We start from the raw sequence: 17,724 nt of genomic DNA, 5'->3' as shown, positions 1-17,724 counted from the left end.
CAGACTTGCATAACACCACACCAAGGTGCAGTAGTTATTGCACCAATATGTTACAATCAGTTGCTTCAATATTTTCTGATGAAACAAATTGAGCTTTTAAGTGTCTTTTAAAAGTTAAAAGGCACATCTTGCCTTGCGCATACGAGGATATATATGTTGGGCACGATCAACTGGCCACGCTGTGCCCGAAAACAGCGTGCCGCGGTGCAAAGTGGCCAGTAAATGATGGGATACCCTACTCCCGGGATCTACCTACCACTACCGAGATGTCACGATGTGAAGCCTGCCCATTGTGGGCAGGATCACATTTTGGAAAATCTGCATATTAGAGCGAGACAGCTAGCCTCACTTCAATATGCAGTTCCCTGAGGTAACCAAGGTGTTGGGATCAACCCCCTTTGCCTTGAAGACCGTGGGCGAGAGTCATTCAGTGCTGGTCTCCACAAAAGGGGACCAGATGGAACAGCGCCCGTGGGGGTCTCCCAGTGGATCGGAGACCCCCAGGTGTATGACCTCTCAGCAGGACGGTACCCTGCATTACTAGTGCCACTGGGAACCTTGGCACTGCCCACGTGCCAAGTTGGCATTTCTTGTGCTGTGGTGATCGGGTGGGAGGGGTGTTGGGGGGGGGGGAAGTGCCGGGGGCCCCCATACAGGGAGTTAGTGCTTGGAGGGGGAGTTCGGGGATCGCATCGGGTGCTTGAGAAATTAGTGGCCATTTAAAAACGGCCTCCCAATCTCTCCCTGCACTGAGGTGTTTCGGCGAGCGAGGTTCTGCAGTGCAGGAAACGGGACTAAGTGCGGCCTCGGCCAAGCGTTCCCCGCTGATGCCCTGTATCTAACCAGAGTCATGTTAGATAGTGCTATCTTTCTCGGCACTGCACTGAGAGCACTGGGAAACACGCGGCTAAATGCACTGTGGGACATAATTCCCATTTGGTTAAATGGCGTCTGTTATATCTATATGAGACGCTAGCTATTATGTACGAGTTATATACTGTATGACAGCACAGTATCCAGCTGAACTGTCAGAAAGACACATAGCACACCATTCATCCTTTTTTCAAATACCAGGTTGTTTTCCTGTGGCAAATAAATAAGTTTAACCTGAGATGTTTCTAAACCAGTCCTACAATTGCAATAGCTCACCAAGGCTCCTTAGAAAGCACCTTCCAAATCCACGACCACTACCATCTAGAAGATGTGGAGATGCCGGAGTTGGACTGAGGTGGGCACAGTAAGAAGTCTTACAACACCAGGTTAAAGTCTAACAGGTTTGTTGTTTGAAACAAACCTGTTGGACTTTAACCTGGTGTTGTAAGACTTCTTACCATCTAGAAGGACAAGGGTAGCAGATATCTGGGAGCACCACCACCTTGAAGGTCCCCTCCAAGTCACACACCATCCTGACTTGGAAATATATCACTGTTCCTTCACTGTCGCTGGGTCAAAATACCTGGAATACCCTCCCTCACATCACCTAACCATATGGACTGCAGTGGTTCAAGAAGGCAGCTCATCAATACCTACTCAAGGATAATTAGTGATGGGCAATGGATGGTGGCCTAATCAGCAAAACCCACATCCCGTAAATGAATTTTTAAGAAGTGTTGGTACAAAAAGACTTGCACTGATGCTGCACTTGTGAGATATTAATAATTCTACTGTCGGGTAAGATCCAGACTCTGGATTTCTGATGAGGGGCCAATGGAAAGCAATATTGTTTTGCAAATGTGCTACTGTTACAATGAGAGCAATGATAAAGAGCTAAACTGTCTGCAATTTTTTCTAAGATCGACAGTTATTATATCAAATAAGCATATTCAAGCTATTCATTTTGACTTTGTTTTAAAACAATTATTAAATGAGTAATGAGTCCCACTGCCAGCTGTGTTATTCTCACTGAATGCTTTCAGGCAAATTGACCTTTGGAAGCTTGAAAATGACTGCTCAGGAATGCAAACCGGATTAATTATTAAAAAGAAGCAAATAGCAGAATTAAAACTCCAAATCAATGGTGCTGCAGATTCTGGATCATTCTCACATGTCGTGCCAATCCCGGATTCAGACTTTTTACTGCAATAATATGTTGGGGTCAGATGTTTGCTACATTTGCTAAGTAAGCATTGAATGGGGTGATGTGATGATGGAGTATGTCTGCAATTCTGTGCATTCAGTTGGCTCCTCATTTTGTATTTCCTGCTCATTACAACGAGGGAAGTGGACAGCAGAGGCTTCATTTTGCCATAATTTCCGAAAAAGTACTAGCTGGTAACACAGGAATGTACTCCTATGCCTCTTAGTTGCCAATAGCAGAGGAACACAAGCATAAACTGCTGTCTGTCCCTTCCGAAATCGGAGAATGGCTCCCGACGCCGAATTCGCGGCAGGTGGCAGTTCGACATCGACTAACCGACCCCCCTCCGAATCAGCATCACCGAGTCACGAGCTGCACGCAGTCGGAACCCTGTCGGAATGTCATTAGCGGGCCCACCCACAATGCTCTGCCTCCGATGGGCTGAGTTCCAAATGGCGCGGGCCAAGCGAGGTCTCAGCGGTCGTGAGGCTGGCGTGGCGGCAGCGGAGAGGCAAAGAGGGCGTGCGGAGAGTGTCCAGCGCCGCCACACTCAGCCGAGATCCATGCCACTGACTGGGGAGCTTCTGCCAGGGCTGGGCGGAGTGGTGGGGGGCGGCCAGGAGTTGGGCTGTGGGGTCAGGGTGAGTGGGCACGCGATCCAGCACACGCGATCGGTGCGCGTGTGTGGGGCGTAGGAGTGCGCGCGGCTGCAGCTTGTCAGCCCTGCGCATGTGCAGCACAGACCCACCCATTCACCAACTGTTTTCCGCACATTCCATGGGTGTTTCACGTGGCGCTGGTGGTAGCCCCTCACTGGCAGTGGAATCGGTGCGATTCCGGGTTCCAGCCGATTTTCCAGATTGTGAAACACCACGGATCCTCCGTTGCTGTCTGCACTTAACCTCAGGAACGGAGGATCGAGGCCAATGTAGATTCTCTGCATTCCCAGCCAAGTGTTTCTTGGCAGCGTGCCGTCACTGACAGTGGGATCCTCCCTTCCGCCGCTGGCCAATAGCATTTCTCATTGTAGACACCCCACGCCATTTGGAAACCCGCAGGCGGGGGTGCGTGCCTGGCGGAACGGAGAATCCCGTCAGCAGAGAATTCATCCCAATTGTGGCTCTTTAATAAAGAGGTCACAGGACTGTACTGAGAGAGCAGGGGGAGCAATGTGATATGTTATTTTGGTGCAAACAGGAAAAATTACATTCACATATCCAATTTTTATGGAAGAAACTGAGGGAGCACCAGGAGCCAATGTAGGTCAGCATGGGCAGGGACACTTCCAATTTTCCTTATTATTTGTTGTTGGGATGTAGGCATCGTCAGCAAGGCCAGCATTTACTGTCCATCCCAATTGCCCTTGAAAAGGTAGTGTGGTTGTGAACTGTCTGGAACCATTGCAGCCTATGTACTGTAGGCGCACTCACAGAGCTGTTAGGGAGTTCCAGGATTTTGACCGAGCAACAGTGAAGGGACTGCGATGTATATACAAGTCAGGATGGCGGGTGATTTGGTTTGAGCTTAACTGTGATGGTGGCCCCCACCATCCTCTTCATGAACACTACACCGTACCAATTTGGAGCGTATACATTTGCCAACACCACCGACGTACCCTGCAACTACCTGGTGACCATCACATATCTTCCTTCTGATTCGCCACCGCCGTCTCCATCTGGAACCGACCGTTTTTGTTGATCAGTATTACTACCTCCTGCTATCAAAGCCCAAGTGGAACACCTGACTCGCCCAATCCTTACGGAGCTTGACCTGGTCCTTCACCCACAGGTGAGCCTCCGGCCCTCAAACACGTTAAGTAAAAAAAAACCTCTTGCATGCTTGACCCAGGTCCCCCCCAATCCCCAGACATTCCACATAACCAATCGAATCGTCCATCTCTCGTCACTCCTCCCTTCAATTCAGCCATTTCCACAAAGAAGGATTATCCCCCCCCCCCCCAACTCCTGAATCCGGAGCCCACACAAGATGGCGCCCAACCCCACTCAATGGATGGGACACAGAACAACCCCGATTCACCGTCAGCAAACTACCCCTCCCCCCTTCTGCCATCCCAAAAGCCTCCGCCAACTTCCTCTTGAAACAGCTCCACTCTCCACTATCCCAATCCCCCCACAACTCACACCTTCTAGGCTGACCGAAACCTGCCTAAATGGGATCAGCAGGCTGCAGCCCCTCCCCCTGATCTCACTCCCGTTCACTAGCCAACCCTCAATTTGCTAGCCTCTGCCGCCAGAGCCCCTCTCCCTCAGGTGAATAGCAAAGAAATGACAAAACCCCCGCACCCAAACCGGCCACCTCAACTACCGAACCTCACCCGCCCCTCACTCCAACCCAGAAACTGCTAATCACCCCTCCCCCACATCCATGTACTCTCACAATCGCCTCAAAACACAAGAGAAGGAGAGAAGCAAAAGAAAAAGTCAAAAGACCCCAAACATTAATTTCAATCAACAATAACCATGTACAAAAAAATAAGGGACACATGATAATTAAACAAAGAAAACACAGAACTTTTTACAGCAATGTCCTCAAACAGACCCCTCCCAACAACAAAGTTCCTGTTCCACCACTCAGTTCAGTCCAAATCCTTGAGCTTTCACGAATGCCTCTGTTTCCTCCGCCAACACGAAGAAGTGATCTCTGGAGTTATGCGTAGCCCTCAGCCTCGCTGAATGCACCACACCCAAACTCACTCCATTCTTCTACAGCGCCGACTTCGCCTTATTGAAGGCCACTTACCTCCTTTCCTGCTCTGCCGTGACATCCTGGTATACACGAATACCACTGCCTTCCCATCTCACCTTCTGACTCTCCTTGGCCCATCTATGGACCTTCTCCTTCATCTGATTTCTGTGACAACAGACTATCATTGCTCTTGGTGGCTCATTCGCCCGTGTTTTCGCCCGGAGCGATCGGTGGGCCCTATCCAACTCAACAACATTGTGAACATTGTTGCAAAATACTCCATTGGCCTTGGACCCTCCATCCCCTCAGACAACCTCACAATCCTGATGTTCTGCCTCCGCGACTTATTCTCCAGGTCCTTGACCTCAGCCTTCAGGCCCTTGTTCTGATCCTCCAGCTTTAGTAGGTCTGCTTCCAATGAGGCCAGCCAGCCACTGTGCTGCGACAGTGCTCCCTCCACCCCTTTCAACGCCTCAACATGTTCCTGCACTGTCTCCCACATTTTCCAAGATCCTCCTTTATCGGGGCCACCGACTGCTTGAGAGTCTGCAGCATCTCCCTCGCTTGCCGTTCAAAGTGTTCATTGAACTGCCTTTTGAATTCAGCCGCCAAAACCTGTGCCAGCTTATCCACGGTAATAGGTGCTGCCCCAGCCAATGAACCTGCCTCCGCCATCTTCCCTCCCAATGGACTCCGCACCTTGTTCAACTCTGCAGGAGGACTAACGTTCACACTGTTTCTCCCAGTATTCTTTCCTAGGTTATTTTGCCATCCTTTTGCAAACAGTTCTCCACCAGGACGAGTCTGTACATAAATTATGCCTGGAAACCAGGTAAAAAGGGCCAACAGCCGAGGACTTTAGCGGGATAAAGGAGGATCTTGGAAAATGTGGGAGACAGTGCAGGAACAGTGTGACCTCCTCCTACATGCCGCTACCAGAAGTCCCCGAGACCAGCATTTTATTCCATATTTTTTAATGGAATTACCCCAGTTGCCACATGAGATTTGAACTAGTCTATGTGTTGTGTTATGCTTCATGTAGCATAAGCTGCTTCCTTGATGTATGCTCTGACAAAGGAAGGTTCAGACTTGGAGATAGCTTTAACATATTTATTGAACGGTTAACAATTCTCCTACTTGAGTTCGAATCTCCTGCTAATCTTGCTATAGTAATTCAGTCTAACTAACCAGTCTGCTCTGAGCCACGTGGTGGGTGTGATGCTTCTGATCTGCCCCTGTCCTTCTCTCTGAGTGTCGCCTGTGGAAAGAGAAAGAGCATGTGCCCTGTCCTTTTATATTGGTTGCCCCCTTGTGGTAGTGTCACCTCTGGGTATCTTGACTGCTAATTGGTTGTGTCCTATTCTATGTGTTCATTAGCTGTATGTCTGCATGTAATGATGTCCCTGGTGCTCCCTCTAGTGTTTACTTAGTAGTAGTGTATTTACATTAACCCCTTGTGTTTTACAGTGATGCATATCACCACACTATGGAGCATTGGTCTTGTCTTCTGGGTTACCATTGCAATCCAACAGCTTTCACTATGTTACCATTCCGGTGGAGAAGTTCAGAAAACGAGGTAATTTCATGTCAGTGGATAGGTGGTTGAATTATTTTTTAAGTTGTTCAAAACCCAAGGGGGAATGCCTGCCTGCAATCCTCCACACTATTCATTTTTTTTTTACATCAAACTGACAATTTAACTTCATTCCCGCAATGTTGCAAAACGATGCAGAACATCAGATGCTTTACTGTGATGAATTGCAGAGGAATTCACTGCTCTCTATCCAAGTCACTGCTATTTTCACAAATAGGCATTGCTGTCATTTCAGCCTTCTTATTACAGTTCAGTCATTCTATCATTTTCCCTTGCTTTCTGACAATGTTTCTGATATTACTCCCACCCAGCACACTATCTCCCGACTATGAGGACAGATTGGTGACATACTCTGGAATTACTGCCCCATCTAGTGTGTATTCTGTGATTTATTCCTCTCCTTGGAGACTGTGTTATGGTATGAGACGGAGTTGATAGACCAGTTCATTTTATTTCCGATCATTTTCAAACTCATATGTATGTTTGGCGTGGCCATGACATCATATTAGTTGTGTTACAGGGCAGCACGATGGCACAGTGGTTAGCATTGCTGCCTAAGGCGCTGAGGACCCGGGTTCGAATCCCGGCTTTGGGTCACTGTCCGTGAGGAGTTTGCACATTCTCCCTGTGTCTGCGTGGGTTTCACCCCCACAACCCAAAGATGTGCAGGATAGGTGGATTGGCCATGCTAAATTGCCCCTTAATTGGAAAAAATAATTGGGTACTCTAAATTTTAAAAAAAAAATATTAGTTGTGTTACTAAACTCGCAATCCAGAGCTCCTGACTCACAATCCAGATGTGAATTCAAATCCCACCATGGCAGCGGTGGAATTTAAATTTAATTAATTAAATAAAGCTGGAGACAGGGTTTTATGACAACAGGAATTTATGGTCCCAATGAAGTCAATGAGGTCCCAATTATGGTCCCAATGGACTTTTGAATGGCTCACCTCATTTTATGGCCTTGCCGAAACGGGGTCACAAGATTCTGCCCTGGGGTTTAAAAACAAGCTAGTATCAACCATGGTTACCCTGAAACTATTGGATTATTTTTTAAATACCTGATTGACTCACTAATGCCCTTTAGGGGAAAAAATCTTCTGTCCTTGCCTGAATTGGCCGTTTTTTACTCTTTCATTAGATGCAGACATCCCAGCAAGACCAGCATTTGTTGCCAATCTTAATTACCCTTGAACACTTGGCTTGCCACATATTTCGGAGGGTAGTTAAGAGTCAACCACATTTCTGTGGGTCTGGAGTCACAAGTAGACCAGGCCAGGCAAGGGCGGCAGACCTCCTTCCCTAAAGGGACATTAGAGAACCAGATGGGTTTACACAATTGACCACGGTTTCATGGCCACTATTACTGACACTAGCTTTTAATTCCAGATTTTATTGAATTTAAATTCAATCAGTTAAATAAACCTTGGGCTTAAAAAAAGCCAGTGAGATTTGAACCCATTTCCCCAGAGCACAGGCTGGACCTCTGGATTACGGGTCCAGTGACATTACCAATATGTTACCCTCTCCTTCACCTGTATGTGACTCTAGACCCATAGCAACATGTTGACTCCTAACTATCCTAGCAAGGCACTCGGTTACCGTGAAGAAGGATGCTCACCATTCTCAAGAACAATCAGGGATGGGCAATGAATACTGGCCATACCAGCATTGCCCATATACTATGAATGAATTTTTTTAAATTCAAAGGCGGCATGGTGGCACAGTGGTTAGCACTGCTGCCTCACGGCGCCAAGGAACCTGGTTTGATCCCAGCCTGGGTCATTGTCTGTGTGGAGTTTGCTCATTCTCCCTGTGTTTCGTGGTGAGTATTGGCGCCAGTATTACCAATTTCTTGTGTTGTGTTCACCTCGCAGTGGTTTTCAAACTTGTCCAGGACTGTCTGGAAGTCTCTCTTGTCCTGCCCTTTGGAGTACCTGAAGGAGTAGAAAATTTCTGTTGCACTTTCACCCGGATTGGTGAGTAGAAGCTTTATCTTCACAGCACCGGCCATGCCATCTAGGTCGGATGCTACCATGTAAATCTCAAATCTCTGTTTGAATGCATGCCAGTTGGCACTGAAATTGCCATGGTACCTGAGTTGCTGAGGAACCGGAATCTCGATCATCTTGCCTGGGTGCTGTTGCTGGTAGTCACGGATCTCACTGAGTTGAACTATGTAGATTCAACAGGCACTCACTGGCACCATGTTGTGTTATGCTTCTTCATGTAGCATAAGCTGCTTCCTTGATGTATGCTCTGACAAAGGAAGGTTCAGACTTGGAGATAGGTTTAACACATTTATTGAACAGTGAACAATTCTCCTACCTGAGTTCGACTCTCCTGCTAATCTTGCTATAGTAACTCAGTCTAACTAACCAGTCTGCTCTAAGCCATGTGGTGGGTGTGATGCTTCTGATCTGCCCCTGTCCTTCTCTCTGAATGTCGCCCATGGAAAGAGAAAGAGCATGTGTGCCCTGTCCTTTTATATGGGTTGCCCCCTTGTGGTAGTGTCACCTCTGGGTATCTTGATTGCCCATTGGTCGTGTCCTATTCTATGTGTTCATTAGCTGTATGTCTGCATGTCATGATGTCTCCGGTGCTCCCTCTAGTGTTTACTTAGTCTTAGTGTATTTACCTTAACCCCTTGTGTATTTACAGTAATGCATATCACCACAGCTCTCACCCCCGAAATCCAAAGATGTGCAGGGGAGGTGGATTGGCCACGCTAAACTGCCCCTTAATTTGGAATTTAAAAAAAAATCCAAATGCATTGCTTTATCTGGGCAATCACAATTTACGAGATTCCTCCTGACACAACCCCTTCATTTCCAGGCCTTCACACCTATTAAACCAAAAGAACTGCTTTGAATCACAGTTCAACTCCTTTGAAGTATCTGACAAAAAAAGGCAGATGTCTGGACCTTGGTTTTTTTCTATGAGACCGTAACTAAAGAATTTCTACCTTAGGTTTCACAGTTTCAGATAGTTAGGGGTTAAAGTGAGGCTGCGTAATTCCTAGTTGTATGTTTTTCATGAGGAGCCTGGTAAGTAGCGATGAAAGGAAAGCTTTACTACCTCTGCCTGTAATCCCACCCCACCACCTATCAAGGTACGGATGCTGATAACATTCTGTCCGATTGCTTCAAAAGAATTGGGTTTACAAAGGAGCGATCCCATGATTTAAATCATAGAATCATAGAATTTACAGTGCAGAAGAAGTCCATTCGGCCCATTGAGTCTGCACCGGCCTTTGGAAAGAGCACCCTACCTAAGCCCATACCTCCACCCTATCCCTGTAACCCCCCCTAACCTTTTTTTTGGACACTAAGGACAATTTACCATAGCCAATCCCAATCCACCTAACCTGCACATCTTTGGACTTCAACCACACTCTCAGACAGCGCAGTCCAGATCTGCTTGTTGCCTGAAAACCATTTCTCCTCATGTCTCCATTGCTTTGTTTGCCAATTTACTCAAGTATGTCTCCTCTCAGTCTCGATCCTTCCATCAATGGGAACAGTTTCTCCCTGACCACTCTATCCAGACCCCTCATGATTTTGAATATCCCTGTCAAACCTTCTCTCCTCCAAGGAGATCATTCCTAACTTCACCAATCTATCCATGTAACTGAAGTTACACATCTCCTTCGCCATTCTCATAAATCTTCTCTGCACTCCCTCTAATAATAACCTCTAATTCCCCTCCAAGCTCCATACCATCTTGACTTGGAAATATATTCCCGTTCCTTCACTGCGGCTGCGTCAAAATCCTGGAAACTCCCTCCCGAACAGCACAGTGGGTGTGCCTACACCACATGGACTGCACCACCAGCTTCTCAAGGGCAATTAGGGATGGGGAATCAATGCCAGCCTATCCAGAAATACACAAATCCCTTAAATTAATTTTTAAAAATTTGATACGGACAAATCATTCACCTGCAGGCACATAAGGGGACCATATTATTGGTTCCACTGAGTGATCCAAGGATCATCAGGGAAGTGATTGAAATTTTAATGAAATGAGAGAATACTGTTCACTAGATAAATAATAGTGCATAAAACCTGTCTTCACCTCAGTCAGCATCAGAAGGAATCCACACTCTAGGTGGAAATATTCTTTCTGACATGTGATAACAAGTTTAAATTTTCATCGAATGAAATTAAGGCTCAAATTGATTGCATATGCTGCATAGGGGCTGTTTAGCACAGGGCTAAATTGCTGGCTTTGAAAGCAGGCCAGCAGCACAATTCAATTCCCGTACCAGCCTCCCTGAACAGGCGCCGGAATGTGGCGACTAGGGGCTTTTCACAGTCACTTCATTTGAAGCCAACCCATCATCTGGAAAGTTTGGGAAAATTCTATAATCATTGGGCAGGATTTCTTATATCTTGGGCTGGATTCTCCGGTCGCCGACGCCAAAATCGCTTTCGGCGATCGGCTGGAGAATCACAGTTACCGACCAAATCGATGGCGGCGCCGCGTTCGGGATGCTCCGCCCCCTCAAATGTTCCAGTTCTGTCTGTTAGTCTTTGACTCAAAGAGGACAAGGCAATCAATCTTCACGAGTGCCTTGAATGTAAATAGCTTAACTCATTTTTATAATTGCCGTAAAAAGGTTTAGCTATTTCATCCGCAAGGATTTCAAGAAGCTATTGTTGACTAATTCCTCTTGTCTTATCCAAATATTGCAGATTTAGTATTTTCATACAATCAGGAAACATCACGGCACAGAGGAGCCCATTCGGCCCATCTTGTCTGCATCAGTTCTGTCAAAGAGCCAGATAAATTATCCCGCCAGCTGCAATGAGGAAAAACAGACATATTGGAGAAGTTGGTGCCGTTCTCCTTTGAGTATGGGGACGATAAAGAGAAGATTTGATAAAGCGTTTAAAATCAGGATTTGGATAGAGTAAATAAAGAGACTGTTTCTGATGGTTGAAGGGTTGATAACTGGAAAGCACAGATTTGAGGTGAAATGAAATGAAAATGAAAATCGCTTATTGTCACAAGTAGGCTTCAAATTAAGTTACTGTGAAAAGCCCCTGGTCGCCACATTCCGGCACCTGTTCGGGGAGACTGGTACGGAAATTGAACCGTGCTGCTGGCTTGCCTTGGTCTGCTTTCAAAGCCGGCGATTTAGCCCTATGCTAAATCACCCCCAGGTGATTGTCAAAGTCAGACTTTGGGCAGCATGGTGGCACAGTGGTTAGTACAGTTGCTTCACAGCTCCAGGGTCCCAGGTTCAATTCCCGCTTGGGTCACTATGCTCCCTGTGTCTATGTGGGTTTCCTCCGCATACTCTGGTTTCCTTCCACAGTCCAAATTTGTGCAGGTTAGGTGGATTGGCTATACTAAATTGCCCTTAGTGTCCATAAAAGATTAGGTGGGGATAGGTTAGAGGTGTTGGGATGGGGTAGAGGTGTGAGCTTAAGTAGGTAACTCTTTCCAAGGGCCGTGCAGACTCGATGGGCCAAATGGCCTCCTTCTACACTGCAAATTCTATGATTCTAACATGAGGAAAATCTCTTATTTGCAAGGGGTAAAAGAATCACTGGGGGTTTTATATAGACCGCACAAACTGTCGTAGTGATGTTGGGATTGGCATTAAGTAGGAAATTAGAAATGCATGCAATAAAGAAAAATCTGTAATTATGAGTAATTCAAATCTGCATACAAATGGAGTAAATCAAATTAGTTACAATACCATAGAGGAGGAATTGCTGAAGTATATACAGGATGGTTTTCTGGACCAATACGTTGAGGAACCAACTAGAGAACGGGACATCCTAGATTGAGCATTGTGTAAAGAGAAAAGAATAATTGTCAATCTAGTTGTGTGAGATCCCTTGGGGATGAGCGACCATAATATCATAGAATCAAGATGGAGAGTGAGGTAATTGATTCCGAAACTAGGGTTCTGAATCTAAATAAAGGAAACTTTAGTTCCTATTGCAAAAATAAAATGGAAAGGAGGCCAGTAATAAGTTCACCGAGGCAGAATTCCCTTCACCAGAATTCCTTTTATTTACAAAACCAACAGCCGAACAGACCAGGTGCATTCAGCTTGCTGTCTACACTGGGAATACAGAGGATCTGACACCCCCTGTTATATACAGAGAAAGGGGTTCCCTGATTGAGCCATTAATCAGGGAACTCATATTCTAATTGGCCAATCTCAAAGGCCTGGCCTAAGTCATTACATGGCCAAACCATGACTTACAAGAGAAATTAAAGATAGTATTAGATCCAAGGAAGAGGCAAACAAATTGGATGGAAGAAAACAGCAGGACAAGGATTGGAAGCTATTTCGAAGGAGGACAAAGGAATTGATTAAGAAGGGCAAAATAGAATATGAAAGAAAGCTTGCTGGAGCATAAAAAAACTGCCTGTAAAAGCTTCTATAGGTATGTGAAGAGAAAAAGATTGGGGAAGACAAATGTAGGTCCCTTACAGTCAGAAACAGGGGAATTTATAATGGGAAACAAAGAAATGGCTGACCAATTAAATACTTATTTAGGTTCTGTCTTCACAAAGAAGGACACAAATAATGTACCAGAAATGTCGGGGAACACAAGGTTTAGTGAGAGGGAGGAACTAAAGGAAATCAATATTAGTAGACAAATGGTGTTGTGAAAATTGATGGGATTGAAGGTTGATATATCCCAGAGTACTTAAAGAAGTGCATCTAGAAATAGTGGATGCATTGGTGGTCCGTTGCCAAGATTCTATAGACTCTGGAACAGTTTCTACAGATTGGAGGGTAGCTAATGTAACCCCACTATTTAAAAGGGGAAGTAGAGAGAAAATAAGGTATTATCGACCAGTTAGCCTGACGTTGGTAGTGGGGAAAATGCTAGAATCCATTTTACACCATTTAATAGCAGTGCATTTGGAAAACAGTGGCAGGATTGGATTTATTAAAGAGAAATCATGCTTAACAAATCCACTGGAATTATTTGGAGCGGAAATGTAACGAGTAGGAGTTGATGAGAGGGAGCCAGTGGTTGTGGTTTATTTGGACTTTCAGAAGGCTTTCAACAAAGTCCCAAATAAGACATCAGCATGTAAAATTAAAGCGCATGGGATTGGGGGTAGTGTATTAAGATGGATAGAAAACTGGGTGGCTGATAGAAAATAAACAGTAGGAATAAACGGGTTGTTTTTCAAATGGCAGGCAGTAAGCAACTAGTGGTCAACCATAGGGATCAGTGCCAGGACCCGAGCTATTCACAATATATATTAATGATTTAGATGAGGGAATTAAATGCAATATCTCCAAATTTTCAGATTACGCAAAGCTGGCTGGGAGGGTGAACTGTGAGATGCAGAGATGCGGCATGGTAGCACAGTGGTTAGCACTGCTGTCTCACAGTGTCAGGGACCATGGTTCGATTCTGAACTCGGACGCAAAATAATGTTGCTAAATGTGAGGTTATCCACTTTGGTAGCAAAAGCGTGAACATAAGAACATAAGAACATAAGAACTAGGAGCAGGAGTAGGTCATCTGGCCCCTCGAGCCTGCTCCGCCATTTAATGAGATCATGGCTGATCTTTTGTGGACTCAGCTCCACTTTCCGGCCCAAACACCATAACCCTTAATCCCTCTATTCTTCAAAAAACTATCTATCTTTACCTTAAAAACATGAAATGAAGGAGCCTCAACTGCTTCACTGGGCAAGGAATTCCATAGATTCACAACCCTTTGGGTGAAGAAGTTCCTCCTAAACTCAGTCCTAAATCTACTTCCCCTTATTTTGAGGCTATGTCCCCTAGTTCAGCTTTCACCCGCCAGTGGAAACAACCTGCCCGCATCTATCCTACTTATTCCCTTCATAATTTTTAATGTTTCTATAAGATCCCCCCTGTTTCTATAAGGCAGATTATATGAATGGCTATGAATTAAGAGAGGGAATGAGCAACCAGACCTTGGTGTCCTTGCACACCAGTCTCTAAAAGTAAGTATGCAGGTAAAGCAAAGGTAAAGAAATGTTACGATCCAGTCAGGTTGGTTAAGTTCCATCTGTGTTTCTATTGTGCTTAGAGAGGGCTACAGCATGAAAAATAAACAAAAGGTACAAGTATGTGGCCATTGTTTGGCGTGGGTTTCCTCCGGGTGCTCCAGTTTCCTCTCACAAGTCCCGAAAAACAAACTGGAAGGTAATTTGGACATTCTGAATTCTCGCTTCATGTACCGGAATGTGGTGACTAGGAGATTTTCACAGTAACTTCATTGCAGTGTTAATGTAAGCCTACCTGTGACAATGAAGATTATTATTATTATAGGTGGAGTTATAGGGATAGGGGCCTGGGATTGGGCCCAAAAGGGGTACTCCATTGGAGCATGGGCCGGTGCAGACTCAATGGGCCGAATTACTTCCTTCTGCACTGTAGGGATTCTATGATTCTATGGCTCTATACTTCAGTGTGATTTGGACAAGTTGGGTGAGTGGGCAAATGCACGGCAGACGTAGAATAATGTCGCTAAATGTGAGGTTATCCACTTTGGTAGCAAAAACGGGAAGGCAGATTATATGAATGGCTATGAATTAAGAGAGGGAATGAGCAACCAGACCTCGGTGTCCTTGCACACCAGTCTCTGAAAGTAAGCATGCAGGTACAGCAAAGGTAAAGAAATGTTACGATCCAGTTGATGTTATAACTATCACTTCACCTGTTGAAGGAGCAGCGCACCGAAAGCTTGTGATTTCAAATAAATCTGTTGGACTTTAACCTGGTGTTGTGAGACTTCTTACTGTGCCCACCTCAGTCCAGCACCGGCATCTCCACATTGATGTTATAACTGGACGGGGAGATCCCAAAATGGAACCCTGGCTCAAAAGACCGTAACATTTACTTTTTAAAAATAAAACATGGAGGAACAGAGTCGCAGGATTGCTAATTAGTTTTAACAAGAAGAAAAACATTTATTAAACATGAAAAATTGGATTATAATGCAATAATTATTTACTTTTCCCTTAACAATTACACACAGATTTTAAGATTAACAAAGTACATCTTAAGCTACAATGGTTTCATTAACACAAAAGTCCCTTTTAAGCACACAAGATGACTGTGGTTCAATGCACACACTCCGCTCTGAACCCAAGTTAGTGTCTGTGGTTTTCTTCTCAGAATCCCCCAGATGACTGTCATATGAGAGTTTTCCAAATCCACTCCCACAAACATGCTTTAAGTTCTTCTCTCATAATAATGCTTTCCCTTAGCGGTTTGCATTCAAAATTCAGTCCATGTTTTACAAATTACATTTTGAAACAAAGATTCTGCTCCACATTTAATAGCGAATCCAGTGCAGGATTTCACATAAAGCCCTTTCGGATTTCTTTGACTTGACTGCTGTGCTAACTGTCACAATCGCTTTAACTTTTTATTCCCAAATGGTATAAAAGTGACATAAAATATTTAATCTATCTCTGAAGTCGGCTGTCCCATTTTAAATCTAGTTCCTACGACTGTCTCATTAACGCAGAACACATTCGGCTGGATTCTTCATTCCTGACACTAAGTGCTGGGGCAGAATTAGTGGAGTTCTCTGACAGCGAAACTGGCACCGCACCTGGACCAATTCACCGACCATTGAGGGGCTAGCACCGGTGGCACGGGGAACACGATCGATTCCAATGGAAAATGGTGTCGGATTCGCCAGGGTCGGGATTGGCACTTGAGAGGCTAACAAGCTGCAGCTGCATACGACCCATGGTGCTCAGTCCACAATGGGCAGTCAGCAGCGTATGCAGGCACATGGTTGCCTGGCAGGTTGCGGAAATGGTGTTCTGTGCCCTACGACCCCACCACTACAGCTCACCTCATGGCCACCTACTGTTACTCGCCCCGCTCCCCCCCCCCCCACCCCCTCCCATCCCGCCCAGCCCTGGCCGAAGTCCCCCAGCCAGCGGCTCAACTTTCCGCACATTATGACGATGTTGGACACTTTCCGTAGCCCCACCCTCCCCATCAGCCATGGCATCTGTTTCAAAATTTTTGAAAGCACATGAACCTCACCATCGGGAATTCTGCCCAGTGGAGGTGGCGGAACAGGGAGGCCCTGGAGAATACCGAGACAGGCCTGCTAATGATATGCCAATGGCGTTTACTGTACGTGCGGAGTAGAAAGCTCTGTCACCGCTGTCGAGGCACTGGAGATTGCGATTTGGCCTGAACCCGGCCTCCACCACGATTTTGGCTTCAAAACCGATTCTCCGCCCAGTCGCGTTTCGCGATTCCGGCGACAGCCGACAGAGAACCCCGCCCCATTGTTTACTTTTCCTTGAATTCTTCTTAACAATACCCTGGTCACTGTTCACTTAACTCCAGACTTCTTGGACACTCGTTCTGTCCCAATTCTCTGGTTATCTGTACTGTAACTTGTGCTTGAGGAAGTCTGCCTCTTTGCAACTCCCATCCTGTCCAGCCTTTCTTCTGGTAGAGTTGAGAAATGTTCACTCCCCAAGATCCTGTCTCCAGCTGCCCTCAAATTACCTAACTGAAAGTTAAAAGCTTTTATCTTACAAGGACCTCCGGTTGCTAAACAATGGCCACATGCTTATTCCTTTTCTTTATTTTTCCTGCTGTAGCACTCTCTAAGCACAATAGAAACACAGATGGCACTTAACCAACCCGACCCCCACACATAAAAACACCTTTGCCCAGCATGTATCTAACTATAGGCTTCCAAGCTCAGGAAAATTGAATTAAACACACTTAAAACTATACCTTATTTCTAATGTTTACCAATACAAATACGAATCCCTTAAAACTATCTTTGTTTTCCTAACAGAAAGCAAATGTTATGTTGGCTTTCATAGTGAGAGAATTAGTGAGGATGGCATGGTGGCACAGTGTTAGCACTGCTGCCTCACAGCGCCAGTTAGCCAGGTTCAATTCTGGCCTTAGTTGGCTCTCTGTGTGGGGTTTGCACATTCTCCCCGTGTCTGCGTGGGTTTCCTCTGGGTGCTCCTGTTTCCTCGTACAGTCCAGAGATGTGCACATTAGGCAGATTGGCCATGCTAAATTGTCCCTAAGAGTCTAGGGTTGTGCGGGGCTAGGTAGGGTTGCAAGGATAGGGCAGGGTGAGGGTGCTCTTTCAGATGGTTAGTGCAGACGTGATGGGCCAAATGGCCTCCTTCCGCACTGTAGGGGTTCTATGATTTTAATACAGGAGCAGGGACGTCTTGCTGCAATTATACAGGGCCTTGGTGAGATCACACCTGGAATATTGTGTAGTTCTGATCTTCTGATCTAAGGATCAATAGAACCATAGAATTCCTACAGTGCAGAAAGAGGCCATTCAGTTCACTGAGGCTGCACTGACCCTCTGAAAGAGC

The sequence above is a fragment of the Scyliorhinus canicula genome, chromosome 19, assembly GCF_902713615.1.
Source record: "Scyliorhinus canicula chromosome 19, sScyCan1.1, whole genome shotgun sequence".
NCBI classification, from domain to species: domain Eukaryota; kingdom Metazoa; phylum Chordata; class Chondrichthyes; order Carcharhiniformes; family Scyliorhinidae; genus Scyliorhinus; species Scyliorhinus canicula.
This window is presented reverse-complemented; position numbering follows the sequence as displayed.